The sequence below is a fragment of the Myodes glareolus genome, chromosome 24 (genome assembly GCF_982192425.1).
Source record: "Myodes glareolus chromosome 24, mMyoGla1.1, whole genome shotgun sequence".
Taxonomy (NCBI): domain Eukaryota; kingdom Metazoa; phylum Chordata; class Mammalia; order Rodentia; family Cricetidae; genus Myodes; species Myodes glareolus.
The window spans coordinates 45,150,206-45,172,264 of record NC_142049.1 but is presented as its reverse complement, the minus strand read 5'-3'; the positions used below and the strand labels follow the sequence as shown (position 1 = coordinate 45,172,264).

At 38.5% G+C, this 22,059-nt stretch overlaps 1 pseudogene across 1 annotated transcript in view; it reads right to left on the bottom strand.

Moving 5' to 3' along the window:
- LOC146889973 (mas-related G protein-coupled receptor member B2-like) overlaps nt 1-1,197 on the bottom strand; it is a 28,484-nt pseudogene extending 27,287 nt beyond the window's left edge. The window contains exon 1 of the transcript XR_015736371.1: nt 1,082-1,197. The product of XR_015736371.1 is annotated as a mas-related G protein-coupled receptor member B2-like (transcript). The remainder of the gene's footprint in view (nt 1-1,081) is intronic.
- Nucleotides 1,198-22,059: the final 20,862 nt, after the last annotated feature.

Sequence of the window (22,059 nt, the reverse complement as noted above, 5' to 3'; positions counted from 1 at the left end):
GTTCTCCTTGACCTCCATAAGGAGCTGGACATTTAAACAGAGGGAAAATTCCAAATGAACACAACAGGAAGTGAACCCAAACACAACAAACTGCAGTGACAAATGTCAAGGGCAGATGGTACATGAAGAATACTGATGGTCAGAGCTGAATGGGCATGTGCTATTTTACATGAGAAATTAAACTTGTCATAACACTAGAACAATTCTATGAAAATATCTAAAACCAGGAGATCATGGAAAGTTGTATTCAACATCCTGAGAGGAATCAATTGCAATCAAACTGTACACCCTTCCATGTATGAAACATTAAGGACATATCTCTTGTCTTTTGCTGTATTGCAAACATGATCGAAATTGACTAATCTGGGAAAGAGTCTAGTAGGGATGAAGGAGGAAGTTTAAATGGATGAGATGGAGGTAAGAGAGAGGAGGCTCCAGAGGGCAGTCAGAAATCAAATTATCAAAAAAAATGGTCAATTAGTTATATAACTGAATTAGCACAACTGCACCTATATCCACAGTGTCACCCAACTCTTGGTTCAGATGACTATTACTATTGATACATTTACATACTCCATGTGTACTTCTTGAGTTGGAGTTGTATTTACCATATGTGTAAATTTCCATAAATGTGTATATTATTGATAAACTATACTTAATTATGTTCTTTCAGTCACTGAGTTTTAGAGCATCTGTTTCCTACAGAGATAGAAATGCACAAAAACTGTAAACTTCCCATTCCAGGAAACAGGTCACTTGAGTTACCGACAGGCCATGCTTTTATAGAGGGTACCTGTAACAGTGCGGCATAATCTTCACAATAACAGAATGTGCGAATAGTTGAGATGAGAGAAGAATGAGGAGAAATGACAAGAAGTGGTCACTGCCCTGGTTCATAGAATTCCTATCTCCTGAAGTCATGTTTGCCAACCTGCAATGCTAAAGAGTAACTTTTGTAACTCCTGTGCCCTAAGGAACACCCACACTTCTTGGATTCTCCACTTCAAGGTGTAGTTAGCTGGTCACAGACTAAGAAAAAGAGATAAAATCGTTGGGAGAAGGGTTTCATGAAGCCTCTTACCTTTCCTCTGTTTTCCACACAGGAGGTGGCAAGCTGACCTGTGGCAAAGTGAAGTGTCCACTTAGTCGGCCATCTACGTGAAAGACTTCTGTAGCCTGGAGAACGCTATGAGATTGGTGCTTGAGGAAGCCTGATAAAGAGAGCAGAATGATCTGTGGTTTCCTGTTGTTGGATCTCACATCTGAACTGGCTTGTGAACATCACATCACCCCTTTGAGTCACGCTCTTCATGAATTGTTCTTGACAGTTGACCTGGCTCCTATCTCTAATCCTCTGGTCATGTGTGTTACTATGATTTCCCACCCTGTTAGTTTCAGTTAAAACAAGCCCTACCTTTGAAGCTAGTCTAGGCATTCATCTTTCACCAGGTACCCCCGTGTGCTGGAATTGCAGGCAGAGCATCAAACAGCATCAATGTGGTTAGTAGGGATTTGAACTCATGCCCTTACAAATTCAGGAAAAATATTTTACCCTCTGAGTCATCTCTTCCAGGACTATCTAGAAACATTTTCATAATTACAAAATCCCATTTCATCTTCACAATCTAGTTTAATATGAATGACTTTTAAGAGGTGGGATTATTCACTGGGTTTGCTAGTTAGTGTGTTACTTTGTTAGTTTCTTGATAACCAGGAAGTAGGATGATACAACTGATAGGATGCTTTGGTTCTCTGCCTTTTCAGCTTTATATTGCACAGGGCTAAGCCATTGACTCCTCATATACAATTCTAAGTGGTAAGACAGCAGGTGATTCTCGTGAGTCCAGGGCACTCCACCACCATCCAAAGCTGCATTAGAGGACACCAGAGGAACAGTCACCAACTGTACTGACTGGAGGAAGAGGGAAGTGGCTGTTCTCCTGACTGGACAGACCCACTCTCCTGGCTAGATACCCCAGCACTCTAGTGCCTAGGTCATGTGGTACTTCCTCCACCCCTCCCTCCCCCATACTAAAATAGCAGCTCATCAGCAGGAATGTCTCCTGTGGCCAGATCACTCCGCCAACATCTCCAGCTGCATCATAAGGCCCTGGAATCACAGCCCCACCCCACATGCACTGACTGGAGTGACAGTAGCAGGTGCGCACTCTGGAGAGTCACAGCCACAATCTGCACCAATTAGAGAATGAAGCCCTTTTCCCACAGCCCATCACATCAGAGGCCCCTGGAGGAACATCCCCCACCTGCATCATTTGGAGGAAGATCTCCAACAGCCTGTGAGCAGGCAAGACTACGATAGACAATCTACTCTACCACCGGCCCCTGTGACATTAAAGGATACCCAGAGACACAGACTTTACTTATGCCAATTGGAGGAAGAATCAACAGAGGCACCTATAATTACCTATTTTGGTACTTTATTAAGATGACAGAGGCACTTTAAAAGAAAATGAGAAATTCTCTTAACGAAGTGAATTAAAAGACAACCAAAAAATTGGGAGAAATTAATAAATCCTTAAAGAAAGTCAGGAAGCACAAGAAAATCACAATCAAACAGGTGAAAGAAACATTTCAATACTTCATAATTGAAAAAGAAGCAATAAAGAAAATACAACCCGAGGGAATTCTGAAAAAGAAAATTCGGGTGAAATGTCAGGAAGCATAGATGCAAGCTTAACCAACAGAATATAAGAGATATATTTATTAGTAAGAAAAGGTCAAATCCTACAAATTCTTAATACAAAACAGCAGAAAATCTGGGAGATCATGAAAAGACCAAACTTAAGAATGATAGTGACAGAAAAAGCAAAACTCTATCTAGCTCAAAGGCACAGAAAATATATTCAACAAAACCATAGAGGAAAACTTTCCCAGCCTAAAGAAGTGCATGTCTATGAAGGAAAAAAATGCTGACATAACACCAAATAGAGTGAACCCTTCAAAATCCCCTCAACACATAATGATTGAAACACTAAACATATAGGGAAAAAAGAGATAAAGAATAAATCAAGAGTATTAAGAGCTGCAAAAGATGAAGATCAGGTATCATATAAAGACACACCTATCAGGATTATGTCTGACTTCTAAATGGAGACTATGAAGGCCAGTAATTCCTGGATAGATGTTTTGCAGACACTAAGAGACCACAAATGTAGATGCAACTTTCTGTTCTTCCTAGCCCTGTAGTCATTCAGTATGAAAGAAGCATAGAAGCTTATATTAATTATAAGCTGTTTGGCCTTTTAGTTCCAGTTTATTATTATCTATCTCATACAACTTAAATTAACCATAATTAATATCTATGTTTAGCTACATTTATGTCCCATATACAAGGGCTCCCAGATTTGTAAACTACCGACTTTAACATCTCTCCTGAAAGCTCTCTAAGAAGAGAAACAAAAACACCAAGAGGGAGTAAATGACAGAAAATAATCAAACTACAGACTGTAATCAATAAAATAGAAGCAAAGAGAACAATACAAAGAATCAATGAAACAAAAAGTTAGTTCCTTGAGAAAGTCAATAAGATAGGAAAACCCTTATCCAACCTAACCAAAAGACAGAGAGATTATTTCCAAATAAACAAAATCATAAGTAGAAAGGAGGATATAACAATAGACATCAAAGAAACTAGGGAATCATTAGGTCATACTTCAAAAACCTCAGAATTCTACCAGAATTTCAAAGAAGAACTAATTCCTTTACCCCTCAAATTGTTACACACAGCAGAAACAGAAGGAACACTGACAAACTCTATGAGGCTACTGTTACCTTGTTATGCAAACCATATAAAAATCAACAAAGGAAAAGAATTAAAACCAATTTGCCTTATGAACGTTGATGCAAAAATACTCAATACAACATTGGCAATGCAAATCTAAGAACACATCAAAAAATAATCCACCATGATTAAGTAGGCTTTCCAGAGATCTAGAGATGGTTCAACCCACAAAAATCTGTCAATGTAATCCACCGTATAAACAAACTGAAAGAAAAAAAAAACATGATCATCTCAATGGATGCTGAAAAGTCCTATGACAAAATCCAACACTTCTTCAAGAAAAATGTCTTGGAGATCTCAGAATACAGGTACATACATACACATAGTAAAGGCAAAATACAGCAAGGTGACAGCCATCATCAAGCTAAATGGTGAAAAACTCAAAGCAGTTCCACTAAAATCAGAAAGAAGACTATGCTATCCACTGTCTTCATACCTATTCAATACTGTACTCAAAGTTCTAGCTAGGACAATAATAAAACAGAAAGAGATCGAGGGGAGACAAACTAGAAAGGAAGAAGTTGAACTTTTTCTATTTGTGGATGATATAATAGTATACATAAGTGACTCCAAAAATTCTACCAGGGAGCTCCTACAGTTGATAAATATCTTCAGTAATGTAGCAGGATGCAAGAAAAAAGCCAAAAAAACCCCAAAAAACAACTGCCCTCCTATATACAAACGATTAAGAAGATGAGAAAGAAATCAGAAAAAACACCATTCTTTATGACAGTCACAAATAATATAAAATATCATGTGGGAACTCTAACAAAATAAATGAAAGACCTATATGGTGAGCACATTAAGTCTCTGAAAAATAAAAGTGAAGAAGATATCATAAAATGAAATGGTCTCCCTAGCTCTTGCATAAATAGGATAAATGTAAAAATAGTAAAAATGACAATCTTACCAAAAGCCATCCACAGACTCAAAGCAATCCTCACCAATATCTCATCACAATTATTCACAGACCTCAAAAGAACAATAGTCAGTTTCATATAGAAAAACAAAACTCCCAGATAGCAAAAACAATAATGTACAATAAAGGAACCTCTAGAAGCATCACCATTACTGACTTTAAGATTTACTATAAAGCAATAGTAATAACAGCAGCTTGGTATTGGCATAAAAGCAGATATATGGAATAAATTCCAAGACCTGAAACTAAGAAGATTCTGCAAGGCAAAGGACATAGTAAATAAGATAAAATTTTAACCTACAGAATGAGAAAAAATCTTCACCAATCCCACATCAGACAGAGGACTGACATTCAAAATATATAAGGAACTCAAGAATATATAACATCAAAATATACTAGACATCAAAATACCAAATAATCCACATAAAATTGGGGTACAAATCAAAACGGAATTCTCAACAGAAGAATCTAATATGACTAAAATACACTTAAACAATTTTTTCAGCATGCTTAGAAATCAGGGAAATGAAAATCAAAATGACTTGAGACACCTTACACCTGTCAGATGGTTAATACCAAAACATTGGTGACAGCTTTTGTTGTTGAGGGTTTGGAGTAAGGGAAACACTTCTCCCTTGCTGTGGGAGTTCAAACTTGTACAGTCACTATGGAAATAAGAATAGTGGTTTTCCAGAAAATTGGGAATTAGTCTACCTCAAGTTCTACCAATACCACTCTGGGAGTACACCCAAATAATGCACATTCAAACCACAAAGATACGCTCAACTAAGTTCATAGGAGCATTATTATTAATAGCCAGAACCGGGAAACTACCTAGATGCCTTTCAACCAAAGAATGAATAAAGAAAATATGATACATTTTCAAAGTGGAATATTACTCAGCGGAAAAAATGACATTGGAATTTGTAGGCAATTGGATAGAACTAGAAAATACCATTCTGAGTGAGGTAGATCAGACCCAGAAAGACAAACATGGTATGAACTCATGCATAAATGAATATTACACTTAAAGAAAGGATAACAAAGCTACAATCCACAAATCTGAGAAGTTAGGTAAAAAGGAGGACACTAAGAGATACTTGTTTGGATGCCCCTGGGAAGGAGAAATAGAAAATATCTACTGAGTAAATTGGGAGCACATAGGGAAGGGATGGGTTAACTGGATTGGGAAGATAACATTAGGGAATGGGAATGGGAGGGACAGAGAGGGAAAGCAAGGAAAAAGATATCTTGATAGAGGGAGCTGTTATGGGGTTAAGGAGAAATCTGGTGCTAACGAACAATTCAGTAATCCACAGGGATGACCACAGCAATGATTTCAAGCAATAGTAGAGAGGGCGCCTGAACTGGCCTTTCCCAGTAATGAGATTGATGACCACCTAATTGTCATCACAGAACCTTGATCCAGTAGCTAATGGAAGTGTTGCAGAGACCCTTAGCTAAACAGTGGGCCAAGATCCCAGAGTTCTGTTGAAGAGAAAGAGGAGGTATTATAGGAACACAGGGGGTTAAGATCATTATGGGGAAACTCAAAGAGACAGCTGAACCAGGATGGTGGGAGCTCTCTGACCGTGGACTGACAGCTGTGGAAACTGCATAGGACAAGACTAGGCTCTCTGAATGTGGGTGACAGTTCTGTGGCTTGGGCACTCTTTGGGGCCTCTGGAAATGGCACCAGAATTTAATTCCTAGTGCTAGAACTGGCTTTTTGGAACCCATTCTCTATGGAGGGGTAATTTCCTCAGTCTCAATACAGGAGCAAGTGTCTTGGTCCTGCTTCAAGTAAAAATGCCAGACTTTGTTTACTTCCCATGGATAACCTTACCTTTTCTGAGGAGTGGATGGGGGTTGTGTTGGATAAGGTGAGGAGTAATAGCAGTAGGGCAGACTGGGAACCATGGTTTGTTTGCAAAATAAAAAATACATTTAAATAAAAATGAATAATTAATAAAAATAAATGAAATTTTAACAGCAAATACAAATAAAAAGCAATATTAAGAGACAACTTAAATTCAAGTACTACATTTACTATGTCTAAATATTTTAAATGACTTTTGTCCCCATGTGATATTTATTAGATTTGTTTTATAAATAAAGCTGCTGTGTGATCTTTTCCTGTTTGAACTATGTGAACTTCGTAATGATTTTGGTTATGGTGTTACATTTTCCTGATTTTTGTTAAAGTGACATGAAAAAAAATTTAAGTATATGTTATATAAGATATAAAACTTTGAATGGGTAAGACTTATGTAAAATCTTATTGGTACTTGAAAGTAACGGCACTTAAGCAGAAATCTGCCTCCAAGTGTAAAGAGGAAAAGTTCCTAGAGTAACTTGAAGAAATCCTACGAAACCATCTTTTAGATTTTGGATTCTGAAAGAATTGACACAAATTTGTCCATACATGAGTCAGCTTTCAGTTACAAAAAAATCATCAGTGTTTTTTAAATCATTTAATTCACTTATTCAATTAACATGTATTAACTGCAATGTAGTACAAGGTCTGATGATGTTCAAGAAGACTACTCTTTCTTGAGACCTTTGAAAATAAAACCTTTCACTTTAATGAGACAAAATTTGGAGTAAATTAAAAGAAACTTGTTACAAATGGGATGATCATTCTGTGTCTATTACGTGTTGTGACCTAAGGAGTTGGACTTCCCTATACTCCTTTTGGGATTCTGCAGAAGAGATTGGTCAGCAGTAGGGACAGTTCTAGACCTAAGGGAGGGTGAAGCTCATACAAGACTGTGGTGAAATCCTGATAAGGTCACTCAAGGGACACTAGAGTCACATTTGATTGATAGGCCCTGTCTTGTTTAATGCCAACAGAATGCTTGTTATCTTAACTAATTTGAGATCAGGAACCAAAGGGGAGAAAACTTAAAAAAACCCTCCATTTGATAAGGGCATTATCTCTCAAATAACATCTGTCTACCCAAATCAGAGACTTTATCACTAATCTAATGTTTATGCACTTCTCTGCAGAAGACTAGTTCCACATTCAACCTCTATGGAAAATCATAGGTTCTCCTCCAACAATCAACCTCCTACAAGGGCCTCTGGAGAATCAACTAGAAGGTCTGTCACTGACGAGGTGATGACAGACAGTTAAGAGCCAACACAGAAATAGCTATGTTCTCCTGAATTAAGGGAAGAGATATTGTATGTCCCAGAGGGTCAAGGTCATGATGGGGGAACCCCATAGACAGCTGAACTGAGCTCATGGGAGCACATAGACCCTGGACCAATAGGTAGCTTGTCTGGGACTGACCTAAATCCTCTGCATGTGTGTGACAGTATTGTAACTTGGTTTGTTTGTAATGCTCCCAGCAGTGAAATCAGAACTTATCCCTGGGACTTAACTGACTTTTGAGAACCTGTTTGCCATGCTGTATTATGTAGCCAAGTCCTAATGGAGGTGGAGGAACTTGGTCCTATCTCAACATGATGTACCACACTTTATTCAAATTTATGGGAGTCCTTCCTCTTTCTGAATGGAGAAGGAGAAGGAATGGATGGGGAGAGAGTTAGATGGGAGCAGGAAGGAGAGAAAGGGAGGATAGGAGAGAGGAGAAACTTTGGTTGATTGTAAAATAAAAGAAAAAAAGAAAAAGTTAAATAAAATTAAATTCTAAAAAAAATAAAGAAAATAAAAAAATCATGCCTCCTGATTCTCCCACGGCAGTTTAGCATTCCTTCTGTTTGCACATGTGGCAAATACTGGTCATGAGCTTGTCTACCAAGCAGGGAGATGCAATAGATGGTGCTACTGAGAATTGGCCAGAGCTCATGAATGTGTTCAGTAATGAGTGTATTTTTGCACTATCGAGGTGTTTAAAGCAAAAATGGGGAAGGAAATGCAGCTGATCTATGATTGTAAGACAGGGAAATGTCAGGGGTAGTTATTAAGTGATTTGTCTATAAACCAGCCCATTGTTTCCCATAGACAAACTCCCAATTTAAATATTGAGGAGGAGAATTGATTAAGGAGATTAGTGGAAATATAAAAATAAACCTATTAGCATGCTGGGTAAGATTTGTTAGTAATAAGATCAGCATTCATAAGACACAGAGTTTCAGCCTGGCAAGTGTATTGGTCATTTACATGTATGCACTAGAAGTTAATGTGTGCATCCCAGGGCCCATGAGGTGACTACTGCTCATATTTTTATTTTACTGGTTAGGAGAACCAGATGAAGACATCTTTCATGAACTGGTGTCCATGGGGCAGTGTCACTTTGTTAACACTGAGGACACAATATCCAGGTGTCTTGAAGGGGAAAACATCAAGAAGAAATGAGTGAGTCAAATCCAAAACATGAGTTTTTCAGCAAATTTTTGAAATCAAGAAAGAGAATAAAATTGAGTGAGTGGAGGAAATGTAAATCAGCCAAATGATGTAGACAGCGGCATGATCCCTTTCTTACTTCGGAAAATCATCCACACTGTTAAGGACTCACCCGACAGGCAGAATCTAAGTGGAGAGAGGTGGCATACTCTATTAGACCTGAAAATAGCATTGGTCTGAAGCATCAGTCACATGTTCCTCCAATCCTGTACTGTGGCTGGTGAATAAACTGAAGGAAAACCATGAGGTCTCTTATCCTCTCTCAGGACCCCTTGTCTTTTCATTCCCTGCAGTGAACACACTTTGTATTTCTACTTTTGAATGTGGTTTTGTTCATGCCCCTTTCATTAAATCAATGCATAATGACCTCTAGACTTGTCTGGTGTTTATGGCTCTAACCACAGCCTCCAGCACATGTGCATTAAGTGAGTGTGAGGGTCAGCATGCAGTGATGTTGCTGAGATCACAGTGTCTAGTGCAGGTTCAATAACAGCTTCAGTCACCTAAATCCATGTTCAGAACTTACCCATTTCATAGTTATGAGAAATGTTACCTCCACTATGCTCCTGAGTAAAACCTTCACACACATGTAAAAGGTGACTGTCAACCAGGGGCTTATATACACTCCCATTCTCCCCTCGACTTCTGTCTTCTTCTGCAACATAGTGACTCTCAATTTTTAAGCTTTTTATACTGGATGGCAGGATTTGGCTTAATGCTGAGGAATAAAGTTGGATAGAGGTTTTTGCAAATATTCCACAGTGTTGGTCACTGTGTGAGGATCACAGATTCCTCTTCCTCAGAAAGAATGCTGATCCACTTCAGAGTCAGGTGGAACTAGGGAGATGAGTCCTCCCCAGATGTGTCAAGGTCTAACAGTTTCTTTTATACTTTAAGTCACTTTCATATATTTAGAAACATACCTACACATATAATTAATTGAAAATAAAATACCTATGTACTCCTATTTAACTCCCTCCATTTCATTCTCAAGTTAGCAATGGTAGCAGTAAGACCATTCCACAGAAGTGACACTACACAAGAAGACACAATCATACTGGCAGAATATAACAGGAAAAGTCAGTTTGTCGCTGAGATAGAGAAAGTTCTTGGAAATACAAACTGTGAGGAGGATACAGAAAGACACAAACACATAAAGTGCTTTCATTTTCCATTAGTATCCTATATTTTATCTTTAAACTCTTCTGCATCCTGGCAAATGGCCTCACTGTGCCTTGACAATGAGTTCACCGCCAGGCTGCCTTCTCATTTACCTGTGTATAAGCACACATTACCATCAGGAAGAGAGCAACTTGCTATTTTGTTTATTTTTTCTTTGCTATACTTTTGATTCTTTTTCTTTTTCTCAGTCTCACTCTGTCTGTCTTCCTGTGTCTGTCTCTCTACTTGCCTGTCTCTCTGTCTCTCTCTCTGCTGTGTCTGTGTCTCTGTCTCTGTCTCTGTCTCTGTCTCTCTCTCTCTCTCTCTCTCTCTCTGTGTGTGTGTGTGTGTGTGTGGTAGGCTATTAATTGATAGTTCCATAGTAACCCTGCCTATGTAACACTACCTTCCATATAACTCTTTCCCACAACCACACAACCACAGATACCCACAGTCAATTTTCTATTCTTATAACTGCTCTCCCTTCCTTCAGTCTTGGTAATACTTGTGTTTCTCTGATAAAATAGTCCACATTTTTCTCTTAGAGCATCATTTGTCTTAGTAAAAACTGTACAGAAAAAAATCTCAGTTGCTCTTTTATTTCCTGTCTTCTGTTTCTTGGGATGTCAAAACAAATACCAAGGATGTGATGGGAAACATCTGTGAATAAAAAGATAATCAATAAAGAATAAAAACATTACAAGAGTTTGGGAATATGTCTTCACTGACCTCATGTCTGAAACCAGGATCAAAATACCAGGCCTGTCCGGAATAAGTGTGGATAGTTACATGTGTGTCTGGAGGAAAGGGAACAGTTTGTGTCGGCTTCCTAGCTGGAGGTGAAGAACAGACACAGCCTTCACAGAATAGAGGAGGTGCATATGTGGAGACGAGAGGAGAGCAAGAGATAAAATAAACCATGCCTGACATGAGCACATTGGGTGAACTATCACTGAACTAAGGGTCAGAGAACATCACGTGGGCGTCAGTTTCTTACTGAGTAAGAAACACTTATCACAGATAAGACAAGTGAATCTCTGGTGCCTGAGGACATCAGATAAGACAACTTCTTCTATATCGTGCTCCTCACTTAGAGACAGAAGTTCATTTAGGGTGAGATAATAACCACCTGCTTCTAGGCAACTCTGAGCTGCTTTTGTGAAGCAAGTTTCTTCTAACTGAAATAATCCCTCCTAGGGGAAGGAGGGAGGCTCCTGGCGAAGACTCTCCGAATTAACATGTCTTACATCCTTCATGTCCTGCAGAGAACACCGAGAGTACAGACTTCATGAGTTATTATTCATACTAGAGTAATCTTTTAAAGGCACATCTATCCCCGGGTCATTCATGCTCCTGTAAGTAAACCCTTATCCACTCTCTGCTATTACTAAATCCTCATTCCGAATCCTGTAATACACTACAGTAAACTAAGCGGTTCACCAAGATGAACTTTGCTCTTTATGGGTTTCCTGGACAGAAACATTTTTATTCACATCTCCCCTGAAAAGTCACACAGCCACTTTGGTCCAAACATGGTCAAAGGAACCAAATAGAGTTTGAGAGGAGGCTGTATGGGCCCTATTTGAACACAACTAAAAGATCTGGCTTTCTGAAATGTATGTGACTTACTAGACTAAAGAGCAGAATGTAAAGGTTTGAGTGTGGAAAACATTCTATAGGCTTCAAGGCTTTAAATGCCATCTTTCCAGATGCTGGAGCTACCTGTGGGATTGCAAGAACTTTAGAACAGAGAATATACTGAAGAAGTAAGTCATTGGGAGGGTTGACATGTTTTCTCATCACAGCTACATCCTATCTTCCACAGTGTGACCCTCCATCTTCTGATTTGTGCTCTCATTTCCAGCTCAGATGCATGGAACAAATTCTCATAACATAAATATAAGTAAACCATTCCTCTCTAGGTACTCTGTAAAATATTTGATCATAGTGAAGCAGAAACTAATCCACCACATTTACCGCTCAGTGTATGCTGAAGTACATTTGTGCTATGATGAACTGCAATGATTGTAGTGAATGATTGCTCTAGCCCATCTTTTGCAGGAGACACAGAGGTTCTTGTGCTCACAGATAAACACCAGCAAAACCAAAAATGTTAAATATGTAGGGTTTTCATTTTAAAGGGAGAAAAGACTAATGTGTTGTCCACCCTGAATGCTGGAAGAGGATGTGGTTAGTAGTCTGGTGACTTTTGAGCTATCTGCAGAGACCACATCAGATCCTCTACTAATCATTACCATGAGGTTATTTTTCATCAGTAAATCTACAGAATCCAACTGTATGGACGATGTTGCATATTCTATAAAAACACTTTTGACTTAGTTACATCTTAAGCTTTAGTGTCACAATAGAATTGAGCAAATACCATCACCTGGAAAAGTCTTGAAATTGTTCTATGCTTATATATACCTAAAATAAAATATCTTTGAATCAACACAGGCCACTGAGTCAAGTTAAATTGAAATTTTTTTCTTGCCTCCCCTGGATTGACAGTCTGATGGCCATGGTGCTTGCAGAGCTCCACCGCACCATCCAGTCATTGGATTTACTTTATTGTTATTTTCTTGAAGATTTTTACAGGTTTTTTTTCTTCAAATATATTGGCCTGTAGCAACTTTTCCTGGACTAAGACTTTCAATTGTTGAGTCAGCATCATTGCTTTCTGTTTGTTTGTTTGCTTGCTTTAAGTGTTCATTTCATGTATAAATCTCTTTCTCTCTCTCTCTCTCTCTCTCTCTCTCTCTCTTTCTGTGTGTGTGTGTGTGTGTGTGTGTGTGTGTGTGTGTGTGTCCCTGTGGGTCTGCATGTGTGTCTGGGGGGATGGTATCTCTGGTACTCATGGAAGCCAGAAACATGGAATATATCTGGAACTGGAGTTACTGGAGGTTGTGTGCTCCCTGGTATGGATGTTGTACCCAAGCTAAGGACTCTTCAAGAGTAGTGTATGCTTTTCACTGCTGAGTCACCTCTCCAGGCTCATCACCAATTTATGTTTTCCTGAATGTATTGTTGTGAGCGGTGATGTGTATGTTTCCAGACCTGTCCATCTCTGCTAGCCTGCCAAACTTTTAGCATTTACATGCTAATAAGAATCTCTAATACTGATTTGCATTTCTGTGGTATCAGGCCTGAAAACTTTTTCACCAAGAGTAGTATACATAGTTGAGTCCTAAATCTCTTTTTCTAAGTTGTTATAAATGAAAGCTGTTCAATTCAATTTCTCTTTTAAATCTGTAGTCAGACAAGCTGCCATTGTGCTACAGGTCACTACTTTTGATTCTACTGCATGGACTAGCTTTGTGGGAGCCTAGTCTGCTTGAATGCTCACCTTTCTAGACCTGGATAGAGTGGGGAGGATCGTGGACTTGGACTTGGACAGGGCAGAGAAACCTGACTGCTCTTAGGACTGGAGAGGGAGGGGGAATGGGAGTGGGTGTGGGGGAATAGGAGGGAAATGGGAGGAAGGGAGGAGGTGGAAATTTTAATAAATAAATAAAAAACAATAAAAAAAGAAGCAGTTCTTTGCCCTGTTCATTGTTGCTTTGTTTGAATCTTTACGTCATTTACATCTTCTCTGATATTTATTACTTATTTCCTTCAAATAATTTCTATTTTGCTTCTTTCTTTTGTAACTCCTTGAGATGTCCATATAATTTTTTATTTTTAATTATTTGGAAAATGTATTAAATCCAATTACAAAAGTCATCATAAACTTTCACAGTCCTAATGCACTTTAAACGTCCAAAGTCAAATGGAAAGATCTCCCATGCTCTTGGATGGGATCCACATAATAAAACTGGAAATCTTATAAAAAGAAATCTACATATTCAATGCAATCCCCATTAAAATCCTAACACAGGCCTCAAAAGTGTTCTGGTGGAGGCTCTACTCTAGCCCTTGATACCCATATACCAAAGAGTCTGGGATGATTAGGTGGAAGTCCCACTGCTCTCTCTCTAGACCCAGCCTTCCTCATAAAGCTCAAAGAAATAGGCCCTTCCACACAGAAAGCTTGCCATTGGTAGATACTCCCCTAGAGATTTCAGAGACTATACCTACTACCTATTTAAAACCTAGCCCATAGATCTGCCATGTGTACCCTTGTTTTCTGTCTCCTATCTTCCTAGCGTCCACCCTGGAGTGCTCTGCTTACATTGCACTGTTTATTAAGTTTAGATTTATTAATTTATTCTGATTTGGCTTATTGCATTGGCAGTGAAGGAAACCAGCAACTAGGGATTCAATACTTACCAGAAGGAACAATACTCAATTTAATATGGAACATCAAAAATTAATCTAGGATAGCTAAAACAATCCTGCAAAACATCATATCCTTAGACTCAAATTCTGAAGCCAAGATACCTTTATGATATACATGCTGGACTAGCTTAGCGGCATATACAATGAAAAGTTTCTCTGTACTTAGCTCCTTCACAGTCAAAAAATCCATATCAAAGGGTACTGAGAAATTATCTGAAAGAATTCATGATGTTGAATTTGACAACAAAATTTGTTTAAAAAGTTATGATAGGTTAAAAAATAGAGTATCTTTCCAGGATGTCAATCTGCATGTTATCCAAATAATGTCCAAGGAGTAGGTGATATCTTTAAAAGAAAAACTTCAGACCTTGGAATCACATGTGCAGAATGAGGATTAGAGGCTAGGTGCCTCATTGAAATCACTAGAAATATATACAGGCCAGGAGATTCAGGCTTTACAAAAGAGAGTAGTAAAAAGATGTGAAATGATTGTGGAAATTACTGAAACTGAGAGCAGGGCTTTTTTTACCCCATCCCACCCTGGGCCCAAGTTCCCTTTTTCACATGCAAGGTCCTTGGAATCCCCAACACAACCTGTGTCAGTGCTGAGGAGATCTGAGAGGTGAATCAGCACCCACAAGTCTGGACAACCAGACGCCTCAATGGACCAGAGCATAGGGGCACCTCCACAACTTCCTAGATTTTCTGGCCATCCAGCTGGGAGTGTCCCTGCTGCTGGGATTTCCCCCAACTTACCCTGCCACCAAGCCTGCCTTTCACCTGTGAGGTTCTTGGAATCCACAAACACAGCCTGCTCCAGTGCTAATGGGGCCTGAGAGGGGGCAGTCTAAGAAAAGCTTCCAAGTACTCAGTCAGCCACAGCAAAGATTGGACCAAGATGCCAGGCATCTACTGGCCTCATTTAAAGGAAATGATGGTTAATTGCCAATGTAAGAATTCTTCCAAAATCCTGAAAAGCAACATGGTAACACCAAAATTTAGTGAAAACACAACAGGAAGACTTGAACATCTTAACCCAGAAGAAATAGAAGAAAATGACTTTAAACATAATCTTATGAAAATAATGGAGAACTTTAACCAGGAAGTGAAAAAACTCCCTTAAAGAAATGGAAGGGAGCTGGGTATTCTGAAGGGGCAGCTTCCCCCAGCTAAAGCCTCTCTCCTCCTACCCCATCCCCACTTTCAGCCAGGAACCCCTTCCTTTCTTCTCTCCCTTTTTTGGGGCATAAAATCCTCCAACTCAACCTGTGTGGGCACCGCCAGGATGGGGCGGTGAGTACAAACGGGAGGGAGTTCCTTTATTTATATAGCCTGCCTGCAGCAAGGTAGGACTGCAGGCAAAGTGATTCCTGGCCAGCAAGTTGCACTAATCCTGTAGCAGAAGACCCAGCAGAGGGAAGAGCCATTGGAGAGCATCTGAAGGAAGAGATGGGCAGGCACCAAGGCAAGAATTCCTCCAACAATCTGAGAAACAACATGAAAACACAAGATCCCAACAATCGTATGACAGAAGGACTTAAACATCCTATTCCGGAAGAAGTGGAAAACACTGCCATTATGAAAGAAATAAGAGTCTCTTAAAGAGGGTATGAATAACTCACTTAAGAAATAGAAGAGAAATATACCAAAAAGACTGAAGAAATGAGTAAAGAAATGGAAGAGAAATATAACAAAAAGTTTGAGGTAATGAGTAAATTCGTAAACAATACCCTGGGAAACCAAGAAAAAACAATCAAACAGGTAAAGGAATCAGTTCAAGAATTGAAAACTGAAATGGAGGTAATGAAGAAAACACAAACCGAGGGCCGGGTGGATATGGAAAATCTAGGTAAACAAACAGAGACTTCAGGAACAAGCATAACCAATAGAATACAAGAGATAGAAGAATGAATCTCAGATTATGAAGACACCATAGAGAAAATAAACGCTCTGACCAAAGAAAACAGCAAATCCAACAAATTCTCATCACAAAACATTCAGGAAATCTGGGACATAATAAAAAAACCAAATCTAAGAATAATAGGGGTAGAAGAAAGAGAAGAATTGCAGATGAAAGGTCCAGAAATTATATTCAACAAAATAATAGAAGAAAACTTTCCCAACCTAAAGAACAATATTCCTATGAAGGTTCAAGAAGCATACAGAACACTGAATAGACTGGATCAGAAAAAAAATCCCCTTGCCATATAATAATCAAAACAAAAAACATACAGATTAAAGAAAGACTATTAAGAGCTGCAAAGGAAAAAGGTCAAGTAACTTATAAAGGAACACCTATCAGACTTACACCAGACTTCTCTATGGAAACCATGAAAGCCAGAAGGTCCTGGATAGAGGTACTGCAGAAACTAAGAGACCATGGATGCAAACCCAGACTACTATACCCATCCAAGCTATCATTCACTATCAACGGAGAAAACAAAATATTCCAGGATAAAAACAAATTTAAACAATACGTAGCTACAAATCCAGCCTTACAGAGAATATTAGAAGGAAAATCACAACCCAAGGAATCCACCATTCCCAATACTGTCTACAATAACTCAGACATCTAGCGACTCTTCACAAGCACAACTCAAAGAAGGAAAACACATACACTCTACTGCCCCCCAAAAATGACTGGAGTCAACAACCACTGGTCATTAATATCACTTAATATTAATGCACTCAATTCACCTATAAAAAGGAACAAACTTAGAGATTGGATAGGAAAACAGGATCCAACATTCTGCTGTTTACAAGAAACGCACCTCAACCACAAAGACAGACACCTACTCAGAGTAAAGGGTTGGGAAAAGGTATTCCTAGCAAATGGACCTAAGAAACAAGTGGGTGTGGCCATTCTAATATCTAACAAAATCGACTTCAAACTAAAATCAATCAGAAGAGATGGAGATGGACATTTCATACTCATAACAGGAACAATTCATCAGGAAGAAGTCTCAATCCTGAATATCTATGCCCCTAATATAAAGGCACCCACATATGTAAAAGAAACTCTTCTAGAACTCAAGGCAATCATCAAACCACACACACTAATAGTAGAAGACTTCAACACACCTCTCTCACCAATGGACAGAAAAATCAGACAGAAACCTAACAGAGAAATAAGAGAATTATTGGAGGTACTGAATCAAATGGACTTAACAGACATCTATAGAACACTCCACCCAAATAGGAAAGAATATACCTTCTTCTCTGCAGCTCATGGAACCTTCTCGAAAATTAACCACATACTCGGTAGCAAAGCAAACTTCCACAGATACAAAAAAATATTAGTAACCACCTGTGTCTTGTCAGACCACCATGGATTAAAGTTAGAATTCAACAACAATGCTACCACGAGGAAGCCAACAAACTCATGGAAGTTGAACAGTCAACTACTAAATCACCCCTGGGTCAAGGAAGAAATAAAGAAAGAAATTAAAGTCTTCCTTGAATTTAATGAAAATAAAGACACAACATACTCAAACCTATGGGACACTATGAAAGCACTGCTAAGAGGAAAGTTCATAGCACTAAGTACCCAATTAAAGAAAACGGAGAAAGCACACATTGGAGACTTAACAGCCCACTTGAAAGCTCTAGAAAAAAAAGAAGCTGATTCACACAGGAGGTCTAGAAGACTGGAAATAATCAAACTGATGGCTGAATTCAACAAAATAGAAACACAGAAAATAATCCAAAGAATCAATGAATCAAAAAGCTGGTTCTTGGAGAAAATCAACAAGATTGACAAACCCCTATCCAAATTAATCAAACGGCAGAGAGAGAACATGCAAATTAATAAGATCAGAAATGAAAAGGGGGACATAACGACAGACACAGAGGAAATTCAGAGAATCATTAGATCTTACTACGAAAGTTTTTATGCCACAAAGTTGGAAAATGTAAAAGAAATGGACATTCTTTTAGATAACTACCATATACTAAAGTTGAACCAAGACCAGGTGAACAATCTAAATAGACCTGTTAGTCGTGAAGAATTAGAAGGTGTTATCAAAAATCTCCCTACCAAAAAAAGCCCAGGACTAGATGGTTTCAATGCAGAATTCTACCAGAACTTCAAGGAAGAGCTAATACCTATACTCCTTAATGTATTTCACAATATAGAAATAGAAGAATCATTGCCAAACTCTTTTTATGAAGCTACAGTTACCCTGATACCAAAACCACACAAAGACACAACCAAGAAAGAGAATTACAGACCAGTCTCACTCATGAACCTTGACACTAAAATACTCAATAAAGTACTGGCAAACCGAATCCAAGAACACATTAGAAAAATTATCTATTATGATCAAGTGGGCTTCATTCCAGAGATGCAGGGCTGGTTCAACATACGCAAATCTATCAATGTAATCCATCATATAAATAAACTGAAAGAAAAAAACCATATGATCATTTCATTGGATGCTGAAGAGGTTCTTCTTTTGTTTCACAGAGGATGAGAGCCTGTGGAATTCTTCCAGACTAGTGTGGTTTGATGTACCAAGATCCCCTGAAGGGTTTCCCTGAACACCTCTCAAAAATTACTTTGACCAATAAACAGCAGGTAGAAGTTTGGACAGATATATGCCCATATTCTCAAATATTGTCTATAAATGTTCCTTTACATTTAAAGGGGGATATGCTATAGAGATTTACATGGATATGAATCTTAGTTTATTGATACAAATTTAAGGTCATACTGTGCATATATATTTTTTTCTTGATTAAAATATTGTTTTGTGTAGCTCATTTAAAAATGCAATGTACTATGTAGTCATTGATAATAGTCAAGTTTGTAGTCATGTTAGTTAGGTTTTCTAGATATACACAGAGATGTATTTCAGACGGATAGCTGTTTTTCAGCCCTTTCAAAGACTACAGAATATGACATTTTAAATGATCAAGAACTTAGGACTTTTCATGACAATGAGACATAACTGATTCTGGCACCATCAATTACTTCAAGAGGTAGATGGGCATTAAACAGGCTCCTTATGAACTTGGTTGGCCATTTGGGCAAGAAACTTCTCTTGCCTATACTGTTTGATGAATTGGACCTGCAGAACCCACAGAGAAATGACTGCTGACCTTTCCTAAAGGTAGGATGGTCCTTCAAGATTCCTGCTTCATGAAAGCATCTGCCAGACAGTCTGAAGGACACAGAAGAAAGTGACTGACAAACTCCTAATACAGGGGGACCTGTCTTTGAAATTTTCTGCTTTATAAAAAAGTCTGCTGGATACTATGAGTCTTTAAGCTGAAGATGGATATCCCAATGGTACAGAAGAACTTTAGGTTACTGTCCAAGTAGTGAGATGTATTTGTCAATTCTAGAGTTTGGAAGCTGATTACAATGCAATTCCTGTTTACTCAGGTAATATTATATCCTTCTGGAGTCTTTGATGGAGTTGAAGAGTAGATAGTAATAATATAGTTTTCCTTAGATATAATAAGAGATAAAGTAAGTATAAAAATTGTAGCTATAATTTTTGCTTGATACCTGTTTTGTTAAATGTACTTTTTACTATGTTAAAGTTAAATTATTCCTTTCTATTTAAAAAGAAAAGGAGAAGTGATGTGGGATTTCTCTCTGTATGCTATTATTACCATTGTTAAATAAAGGAACTGCTTTGGACCTATATCAGAGCCATAGGGGAACAGAGCTATGTGGGAAATAGCTCCTAACAGGGTGCTGGGAGAAAAGAGGCAGAGTCAGAGAGAAGCCATGGAACTGCCTCTGGAGACAGACCTGAAGAAACTTTGCTGGGGTAAGTGGTTGGGAACCAAAAAGTGGCCCCCCACCCCCTGGAACAATACCATGTCTACTAATCAGCGAGAAGCAGTAGATGGTGATACTGAGAATTAGTCATTAGAGTTCATTCCTGAACACACTGAGTAATGTGTTCAGTAATGAATTCTTTTTCTGCCATTATCGAGGTGGTTAAAGCTAATGTTGGCAAGGTAATGCAGCTGATCTATGAAAGTGAGGCAGGGAAATGTCAGGGGTAATTATTAAGTGATTTTCTATAAGGTTTATTTTTATAAGCCAGCCTATTAATTCCCCAGGGTGAACTCTCAATTTAAACATTGGAAATGAAAAATGGTCCTGGGAATTAATGGAAATGTAAAATGAAGCTATTGCCTTGCTGAGTAAGATCATTAGAGACAAGATCAGTATTCAAAAGACATAGAGTTTCAACATGCTTAGTGTAATAGTCATTTATGTGTTTGTATGGGAAACTAAATGTATGAAACCCAGAACCCAGGAGGAGACAATTGCTCATATTTTTATTTTACTGCTTAGTAGAAAGGATTAAATATGTGTTCCATATACTTTTGTTCAAGAAGCTCTGTCTCTTTATTAGCCTGCAGATCCAATATCCATGTGTCTTGGCCAACTACACATGGAGGTGGAGACATCAAGAAGAAATGAGTGAGTCAAATTCAAAAAGTGAGATTTTCAGCAAAGTTTTGAAATCAAGGAAGAGGATGCAATCAAATGAGTGAAGAAAATTCAAATAGAGCCAAATAATACACGCATTTCAATGCATGAGCTTTGTCTTGCCTCAGAATAGACACTATTTATTCATCCACATTGCTAAGGAATTACTTGTCATGCAGAATCTAAGTGGAGAGAAGTTGAATACTACACCAGAAATGAGAACAGTGTTGGTCTGAAGCATCAGTCACAAGTTCCTCTAGTCCTGCACCCTGACTGGTTAAAGACTTGAAAGAAAACCATGAGGTTCCTTATCTTCTCTCAGGATCCCCTTGTCTTTTTATTCCCTGCAGTCAACACACTTTGCATCTCTATTTATGAATGTGGTTTTGTTCATGTCCCTTTTATTAATTTCAATGCACTATAAATTCTACACTTGTCTGGTGCTTGTGGCTTTAATCACAGCTTCAAGGACATGAGCATTACAGAGTGTGAGACTCACATGAAGATGTTGCTGAGATCAAAAGGTCTAGTGCAGGTTCAATAAAAGCTTCAATCTCTAGGATGTATATTCTAAATTTACCCATTACACAGCATTGACAGATATTTCCTGTGTTGTGATCCTAAGAAAAACATTAATATGCATGTAGAATGTGACTGTCAGGCAGAGGCTTATACACACTCCCTATTTCCCAATGACATCTGACCTCTGTTCTTAGAGCATAGTAATTTTTAAAGCTTAGTTCTGAAAAATGATTCCAGTTCTCAGTCTTTCTTTACACTGGATGACAACATTTGGCTTGATGTTGAGAATAGAGGTGGATAGACGTTTTTCCAAATATTCCCTGGGTCCTGATCACTGTGTGAGGATTACAGATTCCTCTTCCTCAACCAGAATGCTGATGCATTTCAGAGTCAGGTAGGACCAGGGAGATGAGAGAAGTTCCCTCCAGATGGGTCAAGGCCTACCAAACTACTTCTCTCCTTTAAATCTTGGGCATCTCTTGGGTATATTCTTAAGAGTGGAATTGCTGGATCCTGAGGTAGATTGACTCTCAGTTTCCTGAGAAACTGCC